The sequence below is a fragment of the Bombina bombina genome, chromosome 7 (genome assembly GCF_027579735.1).
Source record: "Bombina bombina isolate aBomBom1 chromosome 7, aBomBom1.pri, whole genome shotgun sequence".
In the NCBI taxonomy this organism is placed as follows: Eukaryota; Metazoa; Chordata; class Amphibia; order Anura; family Bombinatoridae; genus Bombina; species Bombina bombina.
Genome location: NC_069505.1, coordinates 635,748,548 through 635,775,145, shown reverse-complemented (window position 1 = coordinate 635,775,145; position 26,598 = coordinate 635,748,548).

The following is a 26,598-nucleotide window of genomic DNA, read 5'->3' as shown; positions in this document are numbered from 1 at the left end:
ACTGCCAGACATCTTATAAATGTAACCGCTATACTCCTTGAGATATGACACATGTAACCGCTGCACTTCCAGAAATATAAACAAATCTAACTCCTGCACAGCCAGAGATCTGATAAATGTAACCCCTGGACTGCCACAGTAGGTCTGCTCTTATTTTGACTCTCATACATGCTTTTTAAATGGGTGCCCCCTCGTGAAAAAAAAATGCCCCCCCATTTCATTTGTTCTGGAGCCGACCCTGCCCATACCATCCTCTTGAAAAAAAATGACCCCATACATCCTCTTGAAATTACTCCATACCAATTCTTGCAGAGCTCAATTTACAGGTAGTCTCAGATGTAAGGTGAAAGTGTACTGGCTCAAGCGATGTGTAGCTGCCTGGTCGTTTAATGAAGGGTAGCCAAGATGGACAAAATCTGTATTGAGGTACCTGATGCGCCAAAGGTATTATTTTGGCAAGAGTCAAAGGGCTTTCATATTCATTTGGATATTTTCCATTGTGTTTAGCTGAATCTTCTTTAGCGGCAAATGTCAGGACTGCTGAGGCTGGTATGGTCTCACCGTACTCTCCAAACTGAAGGCATATTGTGGTCTCATTTGGACGACCGAGATTTGGTGTGGAGATATTTTCTAGTGTCTGTGGGGCATCACGGGTCTCCTCTTCTCTATGCACTTCTCCGGATCTCTCCGACCAGTTCTGGCTGCTGCAGTTGTTGTCTGGTATACCATCATGTTAGTTATGAGTTTTAAACAAAGGGAGCAAACCCTCTAAAAAGTTGCTGTCTAAGGTCACAAAAGTGGTCGTTGAGGAGTTGTAACACCCATGTCTCCTATTGATCTACTAGCTGCATTTTATCCATGATACTCTTTTATTATGGGTTTAATCTAGGGCGGCCAGGAGTAATAAAATGTCCACAGAAGCAATAGGATCTATTTTCATGCAAACGTCTCCCTTATTGTAGATGTGCAGTATAAATATCTGTGCCGGTAGAAAGTGCTAGGCGATTGGCATAATTTATAGCTTATAGCCCTGTTGCCAGCATATCATGCCTGATTGCACACTTACAATATCCAGTAAGGCCTAGCGTGATGACAGATGTGCGCTCAGATCATTTGCCAGATGCAGTCCGGTTTTAAGCTTTCTCGTGCCAGACATCTCTGTCAGCTTCCTGAGTAACAGATGGCTTTCCGGCTAGATGTTTTGCAGGAATTTAGGCCGGTAGATACCCCAATGCTGTAGTAATATCTTCCTTTTTTTACATAGAGATGCTCAGGTGATATTTTCTAGTCAGATATGTACAACTATGTTGCCTCACTTTCAAGTGCTACAACATGTGGGTATCAAGTCCCTTTAAATGATACTGATGTTCAAAATTGTCTTAGATCCATTTAAAAGATTAGCATCTAAACATGTTTTATTTTTTGTTTTTGCAAGAAAAAATGTGATGCAAAAGTAAGGTGACCAGATTTTTAGAATGAAATCTGGGGACATTTTTTTTTTATTGGCAAATGGTAAAAAACAACAACTATTTTATAGCATATTTTCCTCAAATGATATATGCAGTGTATTTGGTATGTGTTTATGGAGTGATTGTAGCATATATATGTTATTTCTCACATTTGTCCATGAGATAAAAAAATGATTCAGATAGGGAATGTAATTTTAAACAATTTTCCAATTTACTTTAATCACTAATTTTGCTTTGTTCTCTTGGTATTCTTAACTGTAAGCTAAACCTAGGAGGTTCATTTGCTAATTTCTTAGACATTGAAGGCTGCCTCTTTTCTGAATGCATTTTGACAGTTTTTCACCACTAGAGGGTGTTAGTTCATGTGTGTCATATAGATAACACTGTGCTCACACACATGGAGTTACCTAGGAGCCGGCCCTGATTGGCTAAAATGCAAGTCTGTCAAATAACTAAAATAAGGAGGAAGTTTGCAGAGGTTTAAATACAAGGCAATCCCAGAGGTAAAAAGTATATTAATATAACAGTGTTGGTTATGCAAAACTGGTGAATGGGTAATAAAGGGATTATCTATCTTTTAAAACAATAACAATTCTGGTGTAGACTGTCCCTATAAAAAGAAAAGATAGAGAAAAAATGTTTCAATGCATATTTTGTATTTTATTCTTACCAAAGAATTCTGGTTCAACAATAAAAATATAAATGAACAATTCAGAACAGTAAAATATTGCATGGTAACAACACATAGGATATAACATATATAATGAAATCTCTAACTGATATAAATGTATGAATGTTAATATCCTGAGCACGTGCAGTGTTTATGGGACCAGTGAGAGCTAAAACCTGAAGATCTATTTGTGATTAGATCATAGGATTAATACATAGAGAGTGAAGCAGTGTCGTTATACACAATGGGCTTAAAGAGCAGTTCAGGGAAAAAGTGTTTTGCACCAGAAGTTCTCTTAATACATATCCTTAATTGGCCGAATTTATCAAACTAAAACTGGAGCAATATGGAGGTAAAGTGCTAAGTTTGGAGCTATTGTTATAGAAACCAAACTTTTATAACCATCCCCCCCCCCCATTTCTTATTCATTCCCCCCATTCCTTATACATTCCCCCCATTTCATATTCATTCCCCAATTTCACAACCATTCCCCCCATTTCATATTCATTCACCCCATTCCATATCCATTCCCCCCATTTTATATCCATTCCCCCACATTTCATATTCATTCCCCCAATTTCATATCCATTCCCCCAATTTCATATCCATTCCCCAAATTGCATATCCATTGCCCCAATTTCATAACCATTCCCCCATTTCATATACATTACCCCCATTTTATACCCATTTCCTCACATTTCATATTCATTCCCCAAATTTCATATTCATTCCCCCAATTTCATATCCATTCCTCCAATTTTATATCCATTACCCCAATTTCATATCCATTTCACCCCAATTTCATATACATCCCCCCATTTCATATTCATTCCCCATTCCATATACATTCCCCCAATTTTATATCCATTCCCCCATTTTATATCCATTCCCCCATTTTATATCCATTCCCCCACATTTCATATTCATTCCCCAAATTTTATATTCATTCCCCCCATTCCATATACATTCCCCCAATTTCACATCCATTCCCCCATTTTATATCCATTCCCCCACATTTCATATTCATTCCCCCCATTTCATATCCATTCCCCCCATTTTATATCCATTCCCCTACATTTCATTTTCATTCCCCCAATTTCATATTCATTCACCCATTTCATATTCATTCCCCCATTCCATATACATTCCCCCAATTTTATATCAATTCCCCCCATTTTATAGCCATTCCCCCACATTTCATATTCATTCCCCCAATTTCATTTTCATTCCCCCATTTGATATATACATTCACCATTTTATATCCATTCCCCCACATTTCATATTCATTCCCCCAATTTCATATTCATTCCCCCATTTTATATCTATTCCCCCACATTTCATATTTATTCCCACATTTCAAATCCATTCCCCCACATTTCAAATTGATTACCCCATTTTATATCCATTCCCCCCATTTCATATCCATTCCCCCCATTTCATATCCATTCCCCCCATTTTATATCCATTCCCCCCACATTTCATATTCATCCCCCCCAATTTCATATCCATTCCCCCACATTTCAAATCCATTCCCCCATTTTATATCCATTCCCCCCATTTCATATCCATCCTCCTATTTCATATCCACCCACAATTTTATATCCATCCCCCCCCCATTTATTATCCATTCCCCCCCCCCATTTATTATCCATTCCCCCTTTTCATATCCATTAAACTCTATATTAAAAAAAAATTGGAACAGAGGAAAAGAAAGCAATCTCCATATGACAAACTGGTAACTTGGGGACGTGTAGAGGGTAAAATATAGCTCATGAGATAACAGATTGTGCAGTGAGAACATCTTCATGCTGTTACTTAAGTTACAATACGCCATTTAACAAATAATTATAGTACAGGCTTCTTAATTTGCTAAATGGAACTGTCCCAGACAAATGCTTTCCTTGCCACTGGGAGCCATACTGTTTATATTCACAAACAAGTTATTCCATCCAGTGACTGGGAGCTAGAAGGAAATCAATAATTAAAGAAAACATTGCATCGTAAGAATATTTTTTTTTGCAAAATCAGTAACAAATTATAAGCACCTAGATTGCGAGTTTTGCGTTGCTGCTTTTAATGCTGAAAAATGGCAATTTCAGCGTAATGGCCAGTAACGCATATTATGAGTCGTGTTGGTATAACTATACCGAACAAAAGATAAGAATGTAACCTTAGCGCTGGAAAAAAACAACTCAAAGCTGCAGTGAAAAAACTGCAACTAGGTAATTGACCACTGCTGCGCTATCTCTACAGATAGCTGAATGAATGCAGCAACCAAAAAGTGAAGGGGTTGATTTTAAAAATATTTTTAATTGCTTATATTGATCCCTATAGGTAAAAAACACATATAATATTTCAAATTAAGTAAAAAACACATATAATATTTCAAATTAAGTAAAAAACACATATAATATTTCAAATTAAGTAAAAAACACATATAATATTTCAAATTAAATAATAAACATATACAATAAAATCTGGTACATAAACATATACAATAAAATCACAACAATATAGCAAATATTATAATTGATAAAAGAGGGAGAGCAAGAGCAAATGCACAGTCTCTTGAATAGAAATGGTCCGTAGGTTAAAAAGTCTTTTGGTAAAAAGTCTTTTGGTGTGCCAGTTGATGAGTTTTAATTAAGCAAAAAGGGCGTCAAGCAAGCTCCTGATGGATTAGTAGCCAGCAAGAAAGCTAAGTGATAGGGCGAGAAGAGGGATATACACAATCCTTTAAACAATATGGAGATACAAGAAAACATAAGGTGCACACTTTTACTTACACCAGATGTTTAAGAACTGTCTCAGGGGGCTCCTCTCAGGACGAACCGCTTGTATTTCCTCAGCGTGTCCCCAGGGTTTTGTAGTAGACAGAGGTCCGTTGCGTCTTTTGCTGTATTATCCAGCCTCCAGAAAGCTCAACCCGCCAGACGGAACTTCAAAATTGCAAGGCGCTCCTGTACGCCAAAACAGAAACTTCAGGCTACGGAAGCCCAAAACAACCAAAGCAACGCGTTTCGGCTGATTCACAGCCTTTCTCAAGGTCAATACTGATGTTATCGAAACTCCAACCTTTATAAGCTCCCACTTAAAGGGATATTTTCTTTGGAAAGTTCATGTTTGTACAAACAAGGATACTAGCAACTTTGCACCTTTTGAAATTCATGCAGTACAATAACAATTCAAAAGTTCATATACACTTATAAATTAATATATATACATTTATAAATTAATACATGAATAAAATATATGAACGGGAACAGATAATATTAACTTGAACAGGTGATTTAATCTTTGCTTCTTATAAAAAAGGGTCATTAATTTAATCATTTATTATTTATATCTAATATTAGATCACTTTTATAATTTCACTAAATCGTCACTCTAGAATACCTATTTTAATATCGTGGGGACTTAATTATACTTTAAAATCACTATTGTTAGATATACCTAAAAAGGACTTCCTACTTTATAATGAATATAATTAATCCTATTATGCCAGTTATATAAACAGGAAGAGTAATGAAATATTAAAAATCCCCTATATTGAAATTAAAATTAAAATTGTAAACGATAATATGAGGCCCTATACTACAAATATATGTATATATATATAACTTATATATTAATTTTGGAGAGAACTAGATATTTTGGTGATGGGCAAATATATACAATCTTCACGGAATAGACTCCTATGTGGAATATACAAGGTATATGGAGCAAAATATCCTGCTGTGGGCACTCCTAAGTAGGGTGCAGCATGTCTGTCAAAATAAATACTTAATTAGAGGACTAATGGATAGAGAAAAATAAATTTAAAATATAAAATATAAAATATAAACAAAGTATAAACTTATAGCCTATCATTAAGTTCTTCCTGACGTGATCTCGGATTAAAATATTTAAAATATTATTGAATTTACAACATACAGAGTTTGGAAAACTAAAATTTGAATCCTAAAATTTTTTAAAATATAACTAAAATGTAAAATTCATTTTTGTATTATTTTATTTCAGATAGCAATTTAGGTCTAGTTCTAAATTCAGACCTTGGGGTGTAAGGGAACCCATCTGGAAAATCCACTTTCCTTCTCTTTTCAGGATTTCATTATGTAAATCTCCTCCTCTCCAGTGTTTAGAGACTTTATCAATACCTATATAGTTAAAATGTTTGAGATTTGCACTATTGCATATTGCAAAATGCTTTGGTACTGGGAGGTCCTTATAGCGGTCCTTACTATGTTGTTCTATTGACAGGATGTGCTCCCTTATCCTGTCACGTAGGGGTCTTTCTGACTCTCCTATATTGGGCCCCAATATATTGGGCCCCACAACTGCATTCTATCATATAGATCACTTTTCTATCTACACATCTGATCATTTGAGATATTTTAAACACTTCTCCTGTTGTATTGGACTTAACTTCCTTCTTCTAAAATATGTGAAAAATTTACCTTCCTATTTAAAGGACTCAAAAGATATATTGAATATACTTAAGGTTATGGATTGGCAGGAAGGAGATTTACTTGTAACATGTGATGTCACTTCACTTTATACTTGTATATCCCACCAGGATGGTTTGGAGGCTATTAAGTATTTTTTAGAATTAGATGAACAGATACCCAATGATCAAAAGAATTTTATCATAGATTGCATAGACTTTATTTTAAGGCATAATTATTTTTCTTTTATGGATACTTTCTACAATCAAGAACAGGGGACCGCTATGGGGACCAGGTTTGCCCCCAGTTACGCTAATTTATTCATGGGCTTATGGGAAAAGAGATTCCTAGAAGAGAGCCAGATGGGGGCAAACCTGGTCACCTATAGAAGGTATATAGACGATATATTTATGATTTGGCATGGAAATGAAGAAAGTCTAGACAACTTTATTTTATCTATGAATTCAAATGACAAAAATTTAAAGTTTACTTGGGAAAAAAGTCATACTAATATACAATTTTTAGATTTAGATATTTTTATATGGGAAAACAAGTTGAACTCTAGAACTCATTTTAAACATGTGGATGCGAATAACTACATTCACCAAATGAGCTGTCACCACTCTCAGTGGAAAAAGAATATTCCAAAAGGACAGTTCCTGAGAATGAGAAAAAATTGCAGTATTTTGACAGATTATGATGCCCAATCAACAATTTTAAAAAATAAATTTATAGAAAGAGGGTATTCTATTGATGCCTTGGAGGAAACCATAAAAATTATACGAGACCGGGATAGGGAAGAAATATTAGCAGATAGTAAAAACAACAAAAATAAAAATATCAAAAAAACTGGAACTACAAATGATACTTCTATGTTTATACCCTTCATTACAACATATAGTGGCAATAAAAATATAATAGAAAAAATTCTGAAGAAACATTGGGGTGTTTTAAAATTAGATGATAAGTTAGGCCCTCTGATTCCTAATAGACCTCAAATAGTCTATAAGAAAGCACATAATTTAAAAATGAGACTGGCACCTTCTGATTTGAAAAAGACACAAGAAAAAAGGAAGAAAGACCTTTGGGGGAAGGACCTTAAAGGTTTTTTCCCTTGTCATAAGTGTAAATCTTGCCAATATGGTCTAAAAAAGAAGGAAGTTAAGGCCAATACAACAGGAGAAGTGTTTAAAATATCTCAAATGATCAGATGTGTAGATAGAAAAGTGATCTATATGATAGAATGCAGTTGTGGGGCCCAATATATTGGGGCCCAATATAGGAGAGTCAGAAAGACCCCTACGTGACAGGATAAGGGAGCACATCCTGTCAATAGAACAACATAGTAAGGACCGCTATAAGGACCTCCCAGTACCAAAGCATTTTGCAATATGCAATAGTGCAAATCTCAAACATTTTAACTATATAGGTATTGATAAAGTCTCTAAACACTGGAGAGGAGGAGATTTACATAATGAAATCCTGAAAAGAGAAGGAAAGTGGATTTTCCAGATGGGTTCCCTTACACCCCAAGGTCTGAATTTAGAATTAGACCTAAATTGCTATCTGAAATAAAATAATACAAAAATGAATTTTACATTTTAGTTATATTTTAAAAAATTTTAGGATTCAAATTTTAGTTTTCCAAACTCTGTATGTTGTAAATTCAATAATATTTTAAATATTTTAATCCGAGATCAAGTCAGGAAGAACTTAATGATAGGCTATAAGTTTATACTTTGTTTATATTTTATATTTTATATTTTAAATTTAGTTTTCTCTATCCATTAGTCCTCTAATTAAGTATTTATTTTGACAGACATGCTGCACCCTACTTAGGAGTGCCCACAGCAGGATATTTTGCTCCATATACCTTGTATATTCCACATAGGAGTCTATTCCTTGAAGATTGTATATATTTGCCCATCACCAAAATATCTAGTTCTCTCCAAAATTAATATATAAGTTATATATATATACATATATTTGTTGTATAGGGCCTCATATTATCGTTTACAATTTTAATTTTAATTTCAATATAGGGGATTTTTAATATTTAATTACTCTTCCTGTTTACATAACTGGCATAATAGGATTAATTATATTCATTATAAAGTAGGAAGTCCTTTTTAGGTATATCTAACAATAGTGATTTTAAAGTATAATTAAGTCCCCACGATATTAAAATAGGTATTCTAGAGTGACGATTTAGTGAAATTATAAAAGTGATCTAATATTAGATATAAATAATAAATGATTAAATTAATGACCCTTTTTTATAAGAAGCAAAGATTAAATCACCTGTTCAAGTTAATATTATCTGTTCCCGTTCATATATTTTATTCATGTATTAATTTATAAATGTATATATATTAATTTATAAGTGTATATGAACTTTTGAATTGTTATTGTACTGCATGAATTTCAAAAGGTGCAAAGTTGCTAGTATCCTTGTTTGTACAAACATGAACTTTCCAAAGAAAATATCCCTTTAAGTGGGAGCGTATAAAGGTTGGAGTTTCGATAACATCAGTATTGAGCTTGAGAAAGGCTGTGAATCAGCCGAAACGCGTTGCTTTGGTTGTTTTGGGCTTCCGTAGCCTGAAGTTTCTGTTTTGGCGTACAGGAGCGCCTTGCAATTTTGAAGTTCCGTCTGGCGGGTTGAGCTTTCTGGAGGCTGGATAATACAGCAAAAGACGCAACGGACCTCTGTCTACTACAAAACCCTGGGGACACGCTGAGGAAATACAAGCGGTTCGTCCTGAGAGGAGCCCCCTGAGACAGTTCTTAAACATCTGGTGTAAGTAAAAGTGTGCACCTTATGTTTTCTTGTATCTCCATATTGTTTAAAGGATTGTGTATATCCCTCTTCTCGCCCTATCACTTAGCTTTCTTGCTGGCTACTAATCCATCAGGAGCTTGCTTGACGCCCTTTTTGCTTAATTAAAACTCATCAACTGGCACACCAAAAGACTTTTTACCAAAAGACTTTTTAACCTACGGACCATTTCTATTCAAGAGACTGTGCATTTGCTCTTGCTCTCCCTCTTTTATCAATTATAATATTTGCTATATTGTTGTGATTTTATTGTATATGTTTATGTACCAGATTTTATTGTATATGTTTATTATTTAATTTGAAATATTATATGTGTTTTTTACTTAATTTGAAATATTATATGTGTTTTTTACCTATAGGGATCAATATAAGCAATTAAAAATATTTTTAAAATCAACCCCTTCACTTTTTGGTTGCTGCATTCATTCAGCTATCTGTAGAGATAGCGCAGCAGTGGTCAATTACCTAGTTGCAGTTCTCTGCAATCAGTGTAATTAAATCTTCTTTTGGTATAACTATACCGCAAGCATTTTAGCCTGTAACTCAACGTCAATCCCGCAGTCAAAAAAATGACGTTTTTGTGTGGGATTTCCATAGAGCCGGTATTACAGGTTGTGTTATGCTCTATACCAACACGATCCATACCACCATCTGAGAGCAGCAGTTATGGATTTTGTGTAACAAAAATGTTTCACAAAACTCATAACTAAAGTGTTACAAAGTTCACTAACACCCATAAACTACCTATTAACCCCTAAACCATCACCCTCCCATATCGCAAGCACTATATTAAATCTATTAACCCCTAATCTGTGCCCACCCACATCGCAACTTAAATAAATTTATTAACCCCTAATCTGCCACACCCGACATCGCTGACACTAATAAAAATTATTAACCCCTATTCCTCCACTCCCCGACATCGCTGCCACTATATTAAAGTTATTAACCCCTATGCTGCCGCTCCCTGACATCGTCGCCACTAAATAAAGTTATTAACACCTAAACCTCCGGCCTCCCACATCTCCGCCACTAAATAAATTTATTAATCCCTAAACTGTCGCAAAACACTAAATTAAACTATTAACCCCAAAAACCTTACACCCCCCTAACTTTAAAATTACAGTATAACTATCTGTTAAACCCCTACCCCCCTACTACCTCACCCCTGTTGTTTCTCAGCAGCTTTGGGCTCCTCAGAGCAACCGCGATCTCTAGGAGCCTCCTGTTGCTTGTTTTGTCCCACTGGAACTTGTATTGAAAGAGCTGGATCTGAAACCACCTACTGCCTCTGCCGTCAGCCGGCCCTCTGCAACCACCCCCCGGTCGGCCAGATCCGCATTACTGCCCTCTTTACCTCCAGGCCGCCTTGGAAGCCACTTTCCCCAGAGCTCCGCTCTTTTTGTGGTGGACACCACTGGGAGAGGGCAAGATGTGGGCCAATTGCTGGAGGTATGCTCCATAGGGAACCGGGGATTCTCGGAGCCTTCTCCGTGGACCGTCTCTCGGCCGGCTGTGCCATGGAACTGCCGGTCAGCCGCTTCAGCTCAGCTCCCTGGTCCTTTTCAACCCCGGTCACTCCAGTGGCTATTTGTCCTAGGGCTCTGCTCTTTTGGGGATGGCTAGCCCCTGGGTAGGGCTCGAGATGGGGTGATTGCCGGAGGGGAGCCTCCTTGGGAAAAGGGGGTCCCAGACCCCATTTGGCTGCCCACTTCAGGTATATGTTTGGTTGGATGTAGCATGGGGGTCTATGAAGGTGCCAGCCTTTCTGGAGGGGCGGAAATGGTGGGAAAAATTGTGGGAATGTCCAGTTTCTTATCAAGATAAGTTTCTGTATAAATGTTGTGTATTTGTCCCAATAAAGTGTTCTTCTTGTTTCACCTGAATGCTAGTATGTCTAGTTATTTGGGTGGGAATTGCCATTATCACTTATTCTCCGCTACATAGCAGCGGGTTCCAGGATTTGGGAGAGCGACTGGCGGAGTTACTCAGTCGGAGTAGCCTATAATCCATCACATTGGTGGCAGCGGTGGGATGCTTCCAAGTTCCTGGAATATTTTAACCACCACCTGAAGACAAGTTCGGATGGAGACTAGAGGAAAGACAGCGGGCCCCAAGAGCAGACCAGCCCTCACCTGAAAAATGCTGGAAGGTGACCAGGCGGCCGGTGGGTCGGATGGCGACCAGGGCCATGAGAAACCTCCTACGGCACCCAGCACGGCACCTAGTACCGCATCTACCCTGGAGAAAACTGTGTACAACATACAAAGGGAAGTGGAGTGACGACTGGTGCTGTATGATACCTGGCCACCTCAGGAGGTCATCACAAAGATAATCTCAGAGTTTACCCAGCTCAGGTTAGCGGAGCTTCACCAGTCTATGGGAGGTGTTTCTTCCACCTCCAAGGTGCAGGCTCCCCGAGCACCCAGTTACCCCATAGGGCCTTACGGGCCTACAAAGAAGAGGAGGAAGATATTGATTGCTATCGTCAGGTTTTTTAGACCCAATGTAAACTGCAGGGGGTCACCCACGCCAACCGACTATTGGTCCTGATTGGCAAGCTGTATGGATGGGCTTTGGCCACTTTCCATTCCACCCTTCCAGATGACCAGAAAGACTATGGCAAGGTGAAATACTGTATCCTTGTTTGTTATGGACTCATGTCGGAGGCTCATCGGCAGAAATTCTGGGCACTATGGAAACAAGAGGGGCAGTCTTTCACAGAGTGGACCCACCAGTTCACTAGGTCAATGGCCTCCTGGCTAGCTGGCTGTCAAGCCACCACTGGAACTAAAGTGGCACAGCTTTTTCTCCTGGAGCATTTTTACAATCATGTTTCAGTGGAGGTCAAGGAATGGGTCCATGATCGAATGCCCACCACAGCAGACCAGGTGGCTTTTCTGGTGGACCAGTATGCAGACGCCCACCGCCCGGTTCCCTCTGACCCCCAGCCAACCCTCTGCCCGGCTCCTGCTGCCATCAAGCCCCCGGCAGCTCCCAACAGGCCCTCAGCCGGCCGGTCTTTATCCCCCAGCAAGAGTCAGGGACTCCCGAGGATGCTTCACCTGTGACTCAGAACCGACTTCATCCAGCAGCCCAGCAAAGACACCCCCAGCCCACCTCCTGGGTAACCGCCCCAGCACGGACCTTCCAAGCTGCGGCTCACTATGTGTATACCCTGGCCCCAGTGGACTACCCCAAATGGGCTGAAGAGGAGGTCGGCACCCTACAGGAAGCTAACTTGGTGGCCTCTGATTAGGCGTACGCACTGCTTGTCCTCCGTGTCCTATAATGTTGTTGAAATAGATAGTATTATAGTTTTAATACCAAAAAGTACTTAGCGGTTTAACTGTTGGCCTATCTGGCAATTAGTTCTTGTAACGCTACTCAGCCCACTGCCTTATAATTTAGTAACTTTTGTGGGGCTTACTTTCTCCCTTATGGGAGATCGCTTTAAATAGATTGTTTAACAATACAGTGGGATATACAAGTGTCTACCGCTATACACTAATGCCATTTATTACTCTCCTAGTAAGTTATATTTAACAACTTTATAACTATAACGCAAGCGGTTACGGTATTAATAGGTAATAAATGGGTATTTACTTTTGAGCGCACTGTTTTGCTACTAAGCTCAGTTAGTGTGGACATACAATATTACGTTAATTAAGACTTCAGTATGCCAAATACATATATACCCTTATTTGTTTTAGCCTATCACCACGAAGTTACAGTTCTTATCCTAGATATATAGTGTTGATCCTGACTGATTGTCAGGGCTAGGATATATCTTACTTAGGAGAATATATACTTAATATATATAATTACTTTTTATTGATTATTTGACAAAACAACTAGTTTTGTCTTGGAGGACTAGCAGTGCTCATCATTGATAACGTTTTTAATTTACACCAACACGTTAATTACATACATTGGTTTTATTGGTGGCATGGTCCACACATCTATTTTAATGCATATTGAATAAAAGGTATATTTTAATATTTTTTTGGTCTGTTTTTGGCTATAACATATCTACCTTCCATCTACACTCTCCAGGTATTATAAACCTTTAAGTGTGCCATTATAATGCTTCTTTTCTCTACCTACAATATAGGCCTCTGATAACTGTCAGCAGCACTACCAGACTGTTTGGGTCAATGGGAAGGCAGCCCAAGGATTAAGGGACACTGGGTCCACCATTACCCTGTTTCAGCCCCATCTTGCCTCCCCGTCTACACCCACGGCACTGGGCAGACCCTTGTTGTTTGGGTGGTTGGAGGCACCACTGTCCGAGTCCCCATAGCCCATGTCCATCTGGCTTGGGGCGTCGGGGCCCGTGCTGTCAATGTGGGTGTGATGAAGGACCTTCCCACAGAGGTCATACTTGGAAATGACCTCGGCCTCCTTGTTTCAACCTTTTTAAGGGATACTCACATGGACTCCTGGCCAGTGACCACCTGCGGGCAAGCCCAACGCAAAGCCAAGGCACCACAGCTTGGGACCCAGGTAAGACCTTCCACCCCCATCCCTGAACTTGCCTGATGCCCTAATCCAACCCCCTGATGTCCTATCTCGACCCCCCTGACCCCGGGCCCTGCCCCCTTCCCCATCCACTATACTGGGTCTCCCCCTCTGATGTTGCCCCAAAAGAAACTTTAAACGACCCAACCCTTGCCCACTTCCGAGCCCGTGTATGGGCCGACCCCCAAGGTCCAGGGGAAGAGCCCTTCCAATGGGAGAATGGCTTGCTGTACTGGGTGTATCTTGCCCCAGTCCCTCCGGGAAAAAGTACATACTCACGGTGGTAGACTATGCCACTAGGTATCCAGAGGCAGTACCCCTGACGAATATCCAAGCAGAGACAGTGGCCAATGCGCTGCTGCAGATATTCACGGGCTTCCCCTGAGAAATGGTGTCGGATCAGGGGACTCCGCCGAAGTTCACCGCCGAAGTCACCCAAAAGTTGTGGGAACTGTGCGGGATCCAACCCCTGTTCAGTGCCCCATATCACCCCCAGACCAATCGGCTTTGTGAAAGATTCAACGGGACCCGGAAGCAGTTGCTTCGGACATTCTCAGCCACTTACGAAGACTGAGACAGGTATCTGCTGCACCTCCTATTTGCCTACAGAGAGGTGCCCCAGGAATCTACCAGTTTTTCCCCCTTTGAGTTGTTGTATGGCTGGAAGATCAGGGGACCCCTAGACTTGTTGAGAGCCCACTGGGAGAGGTCAGAACAGGAGGGAGGACCCTCCATTGTGGAGTATGTTCTAAAATTCAGAGACCGGCTGAAGGACCTCTTTGCCATGGTGCGGGTGAACCTTCAGGCTGCTCAGGGGAACCAGAAGCGGTGGTATGACTGTAATGCTTGTAGCTGAATTCTGGTAGTAGGGCAGAAGGTCCTAGCTTTGAAGCCTGTCAAAACAGAAAATCTACAGGTTTTGTGGCAGGGACCCTACAAGGTGGTGGAATAACTGAATAACACCACCTACCTTGTAGTCAAATGTTCAGATGAACAAGTCCTGATGTGAACATGCTCAAGGCATATGAAGAGTGACCCAAGGACGTGGCCACTATCAGTGCTCCTGCTGTGGAAGACTCTGAGAACCTTCCCATGCCAGAGCACCTCAGCCCAAATGAGATCCCCCAGAGGGTCGGAGACATAACCCTCGACAAGAGGTTAGAGGTGGGCCAGAGACAGCAAGTCCTGCAGATACTAGAGGACCACCAAGAAATGTTTTCCAATGTCCCTGGGTATACCACAACGGCCATCCACTGAGTGGAAACCCCGAGACAGGCTCCCCTGAGACAGGCAGCGTACCGAGTACCTGAAGCTGTCAGAGACAGTATGCACCAGGAGCTCCGGGGAATGTTGGACCTCGGTGTTGTTGAACCATCCAGCAGTCCCTGGGCATCCCCGGTGGTGCTGGTCCCCAAGAAAGATGGCACCACCCGGTTCTGCATTGATTACGCAAACTCAATAAAAAACCCACCACTGATGCCTTCCCTATGCCCCGGGTCGATGACCTGTTGGACAGAATCACCCGCGGACACTTCCTAAATACACTTGAAATCTGTAAGGGGTATTGGCAAATCCCCTTAGCCCCCAAATTGGTCCCCAAATCCACCTTCAACATCCCCTTCAGCCTCTACCAGTTTAAGGTCATGCTGTTTGGGATGAAGAATGCCCCAGCTACCTTCCAGCGTATGGTTGACCACCTCCTAGATGGCCTCCAGGACTATGCCTGTGCCTACCTAGATGACATTGCCATCTATAGCGACACCTGGGAGGACCACTTAATCCATCTAGGCTTTGCTCTAGATTGCCTAAGAGCCTCTGGCTTAACCCTGAAACCAGACAAGTGCACCATAGGGCGATCGGAAGTCCAATATCTGGGCCACAGAGTGGGCTGCGGAAAGCAGCGACCAGAGCCGGCCAAGATCGAGGCAGTGGAAAACTGGCCCACTCCTCACACCAAGACCCAAGTCCTAGCCTTCTTAGGAACTGCCAGCTATTATCAGAAATGTGTACCCAATTGTAGTACTCTTGCCAAACCCCTGACCAACCTAACCTGTAAGAAACTCCCCCGACAGGTCCTGTGGTCCCCAGAGTGTGAAGCTGCCTTCCAAAGCCTCAAATCAGCTGTCAGGGATTCCTCTCCCCTTTAACTCACTAACAGACATTTTGCTACTGTTCCTTTAACTGTGATCACCTGTTCGCTCTCCACCCTATATAATCTCGCCTCACACTTCTAAAGTTGCTTAGTATTGAAGTTCTGCTCTACTATACTACAAGCCACTTTTTCCTGTGAATGCTGTTCACTACTTTGATCCAGAGAGTTACTGAACTTAACTGCCGTTTAAGTGAACGCTGTTCACTACCCCAGGACTCAAGATAACAAAAGACTTTCTCTCTGTATTTTCCTGACTAACAGAGGATTCTGCCAACTTGTAAATATATTTGTTCCTCATACCTCCGCTCCGGATTCCTCTGCCGCGGCACTCAGCTGCAAACCAATTACGCCCCCTCAAGCCGGGCGGCGGTGACGTTACACGCTAAGCTTCCAGGAGAGACGGACAGTCACAGCTCTCACTAGTGGATAAACAAGCAGCCTGCTTCCATAGCGAATTTGTCTCCGGTAAGGCACTAAACTCTATGTGCTTATATTCTCTGTTTGCTTGCATCATATTCTACTCCTGCCTTGTCCTATAGTTGCACCGTCTTACCAGTTACTCTCTGCATACAACCTCCGTTTATTTAGCAAGTAAGATTTTTGCTTCCTCTGTTTCGATTTAGTTAAAGCTGTAAAAGTCATAGACCTAAAAGTTCTCATAAAATTGCCTAGTACCAGAAGATTTGTGTCTTGTTATACAATTGCAGCATACAATCTCAACTGTTTAAGTTCACACTGTTATGCTTCAGTAATACATACATTTATTCCTGTATGCCTTATCTGACCTCTGGGGTGTAAGCTAGTTTCCCTGCTGCATTATATCTCAGTGCAAATCTCTGCACATGTGGCAGCTATAGGGTCATATTACTTACTTCCCCATGACAATAATTACAGCCTGGTGTTACAAGGGTAATACAACCACTCCTGATAATTGTGTTATACCCAGTAACTTTTTGCTACACTAAACATAATTTTAACCCTGACTCAGCGGTTGAGGTCCATACCACTTATTGTACTATATTTGTATTCTTCAGATATGCATTGGGTGTGACATCAGCCTTGTTCACTGCCCCCGTCTTGGCCGTCCCTAACCCCAACAAATGTTTTTGTGTTCACACAGATGCCTACATGTTCGGGTTGGGAGCAGTCCTAAGCCAAGTGGATGAAGGAGGACAAGACCACCCCATAGTTGACATCAGTAGGAAGCTGTTACCCAGAGAGGTATGCTACGCAGCGGTGGAAAAGGAATGCCCTGCCCTGGCATGGCCCCTCAAGAAGCTGCAACTGTACCTATATGGATCCTTCTCCGTGGAACGTCTCTAGGCCGGCCAGGCCATGGAACTGCTGGTCGGCCGCTTCAGCTGCGCTCCCTGGTCTCTTTCAACCCCGGTCGCTCCAGCAGCTATTTCTCCTAGGGCTCTGCTCTTTTGGGGATGGCTAGCCCCTGGGTAGGGCTCGAGATGGGGTGATTTCTGGGGGGAATCTCCTTGGGAAAGGGGGTGTCCTGGACCCCACTTGGCTGCCCACTTCAGGTGTATGTTTGATAGGACGTAGCTTCGGCCCCCATCCATGGATCATGTCACTTTTTGGACTGTAGAAGCTGGGGGCCGAGAGCTTTCCAACGACAACTTGGGCGGGCTGCCGCTCCCCTGGGATCACCCCGGAATCTCCATCCTGGGGCCGCTAGGACACAATGTGAAATGGGGGTCTATGGAGGCGCCAGCCTGTCTGGAGGGGTGGGAATGACTGGAAAAAATTGTGGGAATGTCCAGTTTCTTATGATGTGTTTCTGTATAAATGTTGTGTATTTGTCCCAATAAAGTGTTCTTCTTGTTTCACCTGAATGCTAGTATGTCTAGTTATTTGGGTGGGAATCGCTATTATCACTTGTTCTCCGCTACATAGCGGCGGGTTCCAGAATTTGAGAGAGTGACTGGCAGAGCTACTCAGTCGGAGTAGCCAGTAATCCGTCACACTATCTTTAAATAAATAAAAACTTACCTGTGAAATAAAAAAAAACTACCACTATTCTAATAAAATAAAAGTATCCAAATTACAAATTTAAAAATACCTAACACTACGAAAAAAAACAACTAAAAAATAACAAATCCTACAAAAAATTTTAAAAATCTAAGTTTACAGAAAATAATTAACACTAAAATCACGAAAAATAAAAAACACTAAGACTACAAAAAAATTAACGAAATTATCAAAAATAATTTTTTTTACAATTTATCTAATATAAAAAAGCCCCCCAAATAAAAACTAGTCTACAATAAACTACCAATAGCCCTTAAAAGGGCCTTTTGTAGGGCATTGCCCTAAAGAAATCAGCTCTTTTACCTGTAAAAAAAATTACAAAGTCCCCCCAACAGTAAAACCCACCATCCAACCAATCCCCCAAAATAAAAAACCTAACTCTAAAAAAAAACTAATCTACCCATTGCCCCTAAAGGGTCATTTGTATGGGCATTGCCCTTAATAGGGCATTTAGCTTTTTGCATTGCCCTTAAAAAGGTATTTAGCTCTTTTTCAAGTGCCCATCCCCCTAATCTAAAAAAATACCCACCCCCAAAAAAAAAACTAACACTAACCCCAGAAGATCTACTCACAGTTTCTGAAGTCCGGACATCCATCTCCATCCAGGCAGCGAGGTCTTCATCCAGGCAGCGAGGTCTTCATGCATCCTGGGGGCTTCCATCTTCATCCCAGTGACACGAAGCCGAGTCATCCTGGAAGCTGATCCCATCCTGTGCGGAGCATCCTCTTCATATGGTCGCCACCGTACACTGAAGTTAAATGCAAGGTTGTCATTTCAAAATGGCGTCCCTTGCATTCCCATTGGCTGATTTGATTCTTCAAATTCAAATCAGCTAATAGGATGAGAGCTACTGAAATCATATTGGATGTTCAACTCAGTCAATAGGATTTAAGTAGCTCTCATCCTATTGGCTGTTTTGAACATCCAATAGGATTTCAGTAGCTCTCAACCTATTAGCTGATTTGAATTTGAAGAATCAAATCAGCCAATAGGAATACAAGGGACGCCATTTTGAAACCTCAGCTTCCAGGATGGCTCCGCGCCGCTGGGATGAAGATGGAAGACGCCCACGGGATGGTTGAAGACCTCGCCACCTGGATGAAGACCTTGCCCCCTGGATGGAGATGGATGTCCGGACTTCAGAAACCGTGAGTAGATCTTCTGGGGTTAGTGTTAGTTTTTTTGTTTTTTTGGGGGGTGGATTTTTTTTTAGATTAGGGGGATGGGCACTTGAAAAATAGCTGAATGCCCTTTTTTAGGACAATGCAAAAGAGCTAAATGACCTTTTAAGGGCAATGCCCATACAAATGCCCCTTTTGGGCCATGGGTAGCTTAGGTTTTTTATTTTGGGGGGTTGGTTGGGTGGTGGGTTTTAATGTTGGGGGGACTTTGGTTTTTAACAGGTAAAAGAGCTGATTTCTTTAGGGCAATGCCCTACAAAAGGCCCTTTTAAGGGCTATTGGTAGCTTATTGTAGGTTAGGGGGTGTTTTTATTTTTGGGGGGCTTTTTATTTATTTTTATTGGGCTATTAGATTAGGTATAATTGTTTTTATTTCTGATCATTTTGTTTATTTTTTTGTAGTCTTAGTGTTTTTTAATTTTCGTGATTTTAGTGTTAATTATTTTTTGCAAACTTACAGCTAGATTATGAGTTTTGCGTTATAGTGAAAAAGCAGCGTTAAGGGCTCCTAACGCTGGTTTTTACCGCCCGCTGGTATTTAGAGTCAGTCAGGAAAGGGTCTAACGCTCACTTTCCAGCCGTGACTTTTCCATACCGCAGATCCCCTTACGCCAATTGCATATCCTATCTTTTCAATGGGATCTTCCTAACGCCGGTATTTAGAGTCTTGGCTGAAGTGAGCGTTAGAACTCTAACAACAAAACTCCAGCCGAAGAAAAAAGTCAGGAGTTAAGAGCTTTATGGGCTAACGCCGGTTCATAAAGCTCTTAACTACTGTGCTCTAAAGTACACTAACACCCATAAACTACCTATGTACCCCTAAACCGAGGTACCCCCACATCGCCGCCACTCTAATAAAAATTTTTAACCTCTAATCTGCCGACCAGACACCGCTGCCACCTACATTATCCCTATGAACCCCTAATCTGCTGCCCCTAACACTGCCGACACCTACATAATATTTATTAACCCCTAATCTGCCCCCCCCACGTCGCCGCTACCTACCTACACTTATTAACCCCTAATCTGCCAACCGGACCTCACCGCCACTATAATAAATGTATTAACCCCTAAACCGCCTCACTCCCGCCTCGCAAACCCTATAATAAATTTTATTAACCCCTAATCTGCCCTCACTAACATCGCCGACACCTAACTTCAAGTATTAACCCCTAATCTGCCTACCGGACCTCACCGCTACTATAATAAATGTATTAACCCCTAAAGCTAAGTCTAACCCTAACACCCCCCTAAGTTAAATATAATTTAAATCTAACAAAATAAATTATTTCTTATTAAATAAATTAATCCTATTTAAAACTAAATACTTACCTGTAAAATAAACCCTAATATAGCTACAATATAACGAATAATTATATTGTAGCTATTTTAGGATTTATATTTATTTTACAGGCAACTTTGTATTTATTTTAACTAGGTACAATAGCTATTAAATAGTTAATAACTATTTAATAGCTAACTAGTTAAAATAATTACAAAATTACCTGTAAAATAAATCCTAACCTAAGTTACAATTAAACCTAACACTACACTATCAATAAATTAATTAAATAAACTACCTACAATTACCTACAATTAAATCAACTAAACTAAATTACAAAAAACAAACAAAACACTAAATTACAAAAAATAACAAAAGATTGCAAGAATTTTAAACTAATTACACCTACTCTAAGCCCCCTAAAAAAATAACAAAGCCCCCCAAAATAAAAAAATGCCCTACCCTATTCTAAAATAAAAAGTTAACAGCTCTCTTACCTTACCAGCCCTTAAAAGGGCCTTTTGCGGGGCATGCCCCAAAGAAATCAGCTCTTTTGCCTGAAAAAAAACATACAATACCCCCCCCCAACATTACAACCCACCACCCACATACCCCTACTCTAACCCACCCAAACCCCCATTAAAAAACCTAACACTAAGCCCCTGAAGATCTCCCTACCTTGTATTCACTCAGCCGGGTATCACCGATCCGTCCAGAAGAGGGTCCGAAGTCTTCATCCTATCCGGCAAGTAGAGGTCCAGAAGAGGGTCCAAAGTCTTCATCCAGGCGGCATCTTCTATCTTCTTCCATCCGGAGCGGAGCAGGTCCATCTTGAAGCAGCCGACGCGGAGCCATCCTTCCTCACCGACGGACTAACGACGAATGAAGGTTCCTTTAAATGACATCATCCAAGATGGCGTCCCTCAAATTCCGATTGGCTGATAGGATTCTATCAGCCAATCGGAATTAAGGTAGGAAAACTCTGATTGGCTGATTGAATCAGCCAATCAGATTCAAGTTCAATCCGATTGGCTTATCCAATCAGCCAATCAGATTGAGCTCGCATTCTATTGGCTGATCGGAACAGCCAATAGAATGCGAGCTCAATCTGATTGGCTGATCCAATCAGCCAATCGGATTGAACTTGAATCTGATTGGCTGATTCAATCAGCCAATCAGATTTTTCCTACCTTAATTCCGATTGGCTGATAGAATCCTATCAGCAAATCGAAATTTGAGGGACGCCATCTTGGATGACGTCATTTAAAGGAACCTTCATTCGTCGTTAGTCCGTCGGTGAGGAAGGATGGCCCTGCGTCGGCTGCTTCAAGATGGACCCGCTCCGCTCCGGATGGAAGAAGATAGAAGATGCCGCCTGGATGAAGACTTCGGACCCTCTTCTGGACCTCTTCTTGCCGGATAGGATGAAGACTTCGGACCCTCTTCTGGACCTCTTCTTGCCGGATAGGATGAAGACTTCGGACCCTCTTCTGGACGGATCGGTGATACCCGGCTGGGTGAATACAAGGTAGGGAGATCTTCAGGGGCTTAGTGTTAGGTTTTTGGGGGGTTTGGGTGGGTTAGATTAGGGGTATGTGGGTGGTGGGTTGTAATGTTGGGGGGGTATTGTATGTTTTTTTTTCAGGCAAAAGAGCTGATTTCTTTGGGGCATGCTCCGCAAAAGGCCCTTTTAAGGGCTGGTAAGGTAATAGAGCTGTTAACATTTTATTTTAGAATAGGGTAGGGCATTTTTTTATTTGGGGGGACTTTTTTAGGGGGCTTAGAGTTGGTGTAGTTAGTTTAAAATTCTTAAAATTTTAACTAGGTAGCTATTAAATAGTTATTAACTATTTAATAGCTATTGTACCTGGTTAAAATAAATACAAAGTTGCCTGTAAAATAAATATAAATCCTAAAATAGCTACAATATAATTATTCGTTATATTGTAGCTATATTAGGGTTTATTTTACAGGTAAGTGTTTAGTTTTAAATAGGATTAATTTATTTAATAAGAAATAATTTATTTTGTTAGATTTAAATTATATTTAACTTAGGGGGTGTTAGGGTTAGGGTTAGACTTAGCTTTAGGGGTTAATACATTTATTAGAGTAGCGGCGTGGTCCGGTAGGCAGATTAGGGGTTAATAAGTTTAGGTAAGGTAGTAGCGACATTGGGGGGGCAGATTAGGGGTTAATAAATATAATGTAGGTGTCGGCGACGTTGGGGGCAGCAGATTAGGGGTTCATAGGGATAATGTAGGTTGCGGCGGTGTCCGGAGCGGAAGATTAGGGGTTAATAATAAAATGCAGGGGTCAGCGATAGTGGGGGCGGCATATTAGGGGTTAATAAGTGTAAGGTTAGGGGTGTTTAGACTCGGGGTACATGTTAGGGTGTTAGGTGCAGACTTAGGAAGTGCTTGCCCATAGGAAACAATGGGACTGCGTTAGGAGCTGAACGCTGCTTTTTTGCAGGTGTTAGGTTTTTTTTCAGCTCAAACAGCCCCATTGTTTACTATGGGGGAATCGTGCACGAGCACGTTTTTCAAGCTGGCCGCTACCGTAAGAAACACTCGTATTGAGAGTTGAAGTGGCGGTAAATATGCCTGTACGCTCCCTTTTTGGAGCCTAACGCAGCCCTTCAGAGAACTCTAAATACCAGCGTTATTTAAAAGGTGCGGGGGGGAAAAAACACGCGTAGCTAACGCACTCCTTTGGCCGCAAAACTCTAAATCTAGCCGAATGTCTTCATTACTAGCTAATTTGGTTATAGCTTCTTTCTCTTGTTTATTCAGATTACATTTGCTAAAAGATAGGTTATCCTGTAGTTCTTGCAATTCTAGTTCCACTCTCCTATGGAACGATTCTAAATATATACCCCTAGTCCTAGTAGGATAAAAAACGCTTTAAGGTTTAAATTTAGCATTCACTGTCTCTATTCCAGAGGATTCAGCCTCCAGGCTAAGTAAGGCTAGGTAATCATTGGCTTCCTCAAATGGAATGCTTCTAATATTTATATCTCCTTGCCTTTCTATTTCCCCAGATACTGAAGCCTCTGGATTAACCTTAAAATATTTCTTGAGCGTCAAATTTCTTACAAATTTATTTAAATCTATAATGGTATCAAACAGGTTAAAGTTGTTAGACGGTACAAAACCTAAACCATATTTGAGAACTTTAACATCAATTTGCCTTAATTCTAAGTCTGATAGATTTAGTACTGTTATATCTTGTACTTGTTCTTTTGTTGTACATTGGTTCTCAGGGAGTACCGATTTCTTCCTGCGTTTGCCCCCTCTCTTTTGGGGCCTCCTCCCTTGGATTTGCTCTGCCCCTCTGAAAAACCTGTTCCTGTCCTGTTCTACCTCCCTCTCTCTGTGCATCGGATAATGACAACCTACCTGTTCTTGAATGGATACCTCACCTGAATTTCTTGTTGATATATACTTGTTCATATGTGTTCCTTGATCTAGTAAGGCCGTTTTGTATACATTTGCAGCTACCTCACCTACTGCAATGTTATCAATAGGAATGGATGCATTACTCTCATTGCCTCTTGTCTCTTGGAGTATGACAGTATCTTTTATGGATTCAATCCTTTTTTCATCAGAATCATAGTCTGTGTCTGAAAAAGTCACTTTGCTCCTGTTTCGTCTCCCTCTAGATCTAGACCGAGAGTTAGTGTTTCGTCTCCCTCTAGATCTAGACCGAGAGTTAGTGTTTCGTCTCCCTCTAGATCTAGACTGAGAGTTAGTGTTTCGTCTCCTCTAGATCTAGACCGAGAGTTAGTGTTTCGTCTCCCTCTAGATCTAGACCGAGAGTTAGTGTTTCGTCTCCCTCTAGATCTAGACTGAGAGTTAGTGTTTCGTCTCCCTCTAGATCTAGACCGAGAGTTAGTGTTTCGTCTCCTCTAGATCTAGACCGAGAGTTAGTGTTTCGTCTCCCTCTAGATCTAGACCGAGAGTTAGTCTTTTGTCTCCCTCTAGATCTAGACCGAGAGTTAGTGTTTCGTCTCCCTCTAGATCTAGACCGAGAGTTAGTCTTTTGTCTCCATACATAAACTGTATTAGTATTGTAATCAAGATTGTCCCGCTCAAACTTCCCTTTCTTAGCTATGTCTGTCTCCTTCTTGATAGTTGTGATAGTTTCACTCAGTATGTTATCCAAAGCGATGTATTTGGCATGCTCTGTCTATTCAATTCCTTTTGTAGCTCCATTATCTCTTCCGTCAGTATTTTGTGTTGTCTCTCCTTATATACTATAATTAGCTTCATTAGCTTATAGGAGCAGTCAGATAGCACATCATTCCATTCTTGGATGAAATCAGCCTCTTGTACTTGGAACGTGGGGAATTTTTTAATTCTAAGCCCCCTAGGGACCATCTTTAACCCAATATATTTTTCTAGCAGCTTTATATCCCACCACAAGCGATACTCTTTAATGAGTTTAGTTTCCACCTGCTGGAAAACATCACTTATGTTGTGTGTAGTTGCTATATTTAGAAAGAGGTCCTCTATGTTAGGTATCTGTGCTTCATTGTCTGTGACTGCCCTTAATGAGAAATAATCCTTATTTTCCATAATTTGTTATCTTAAGTATGAGAGAAAATGGAAACTCAAAGTTGCAGATAGGCTTAAGGGTTAAAAGTAATAAATTGTCCCGTGTGTAGAGTGGGTACAGATATATTGCAATGAGCTCAAATCCTTGTCCGTAATTTGTGACTGTTCATGTAGTATGCAGTGAGTTAAAGTTTCTTACGCTAAGGGAACAGTTCAGGAATAGTCGTAACCAAAGTAATACTCCCTTATATACAGCGCACCGAGACTTTCTTAGTTCCTTCTCGACTCCTATCATCAGTAGTCTCTTCCGGCAGCGTCAACATGCCGAGGATAGCTCCTCCCACTCTCCACCTCAAGAGTAAAACACTCACTTGCAAACCGCAAAGGGATTCCCCAATCCGCTCGATCCACAGATAAAATTCGAAAGCGAGACAGTGAGTGTTAAAAGCTAAAAAATAACTTTTATTGGCAAGATTTAAAACTCCACATCTAGTGATCCAGAGGCCAGTGCAGCACCGGTCTTACGTGTTTCAGCTTGCGCCTTCCTCATGGACCGTGCTGCACTGACCATTACAGCCTCATTATATACATATGTGATCCTATGATGTCATCATTACATTCACTATTAACCCTTAATAACACCAATTTTCTATCCAGTTTGTTTTCTAGGCAGCCTATACAAATAGAATTCATTGTATATAACATAAACCAAAGTATCTGTAAGGATTCCATTCCACTTCTTACCTCCTTCCTCCAGTCACCTGACTCTAGCTTTACCTGTATTTAAAGCATCATGTGACCACAAACTGGTGCTTGATTATTAAACTAACCTAGCTAAAGTCTGTAGCTGCTATTTGAATCACCTCTTGAAATTACCTCTGAGAAGCTTTCTAAGTTTTGCCTTTTCTGGAATTGCTGAACTCATAAGGATAATTTCTTTTCAAGCTTAAAACAAATAACGGTCATATCCGTTCTTCAATTTAAACAAACCTTTCTCCTGCAGTCTTATTGTCGTGCACGCTTTAAGTGAATCTGACAACCTGCTTCAGACGCTCAGTCACTCTCTCACCGCTCACTCAGAGCTGCTTGGAATTGCTGACAGTTTGTTTCACTGCAGCGTAACCGGACTCCTCCCCCCATCCTCACGCATACAGTGCTGACTTCTCCTGCTCACAGTATACAGCTCCACTATCCGGAACCTCTGAAAGGTACTGTGTGCGCAACCTGTTGTATCCTGACTAAGGGGGTAAGAACATCTGATATTACAAGTAGCTGGACTGTTTGCTTTTCACTTGTGTTGATAACATTTGCTTGCTTACTACGCTACACCGCTAATGCACTAAGACTTCACTCTGCCTGCATCATAATAACAATTCTGGTTAATGACAATTGCTACTGTGCTTATATTTGATTTATACCTAAGAGACTGCCATTTCAGTTTA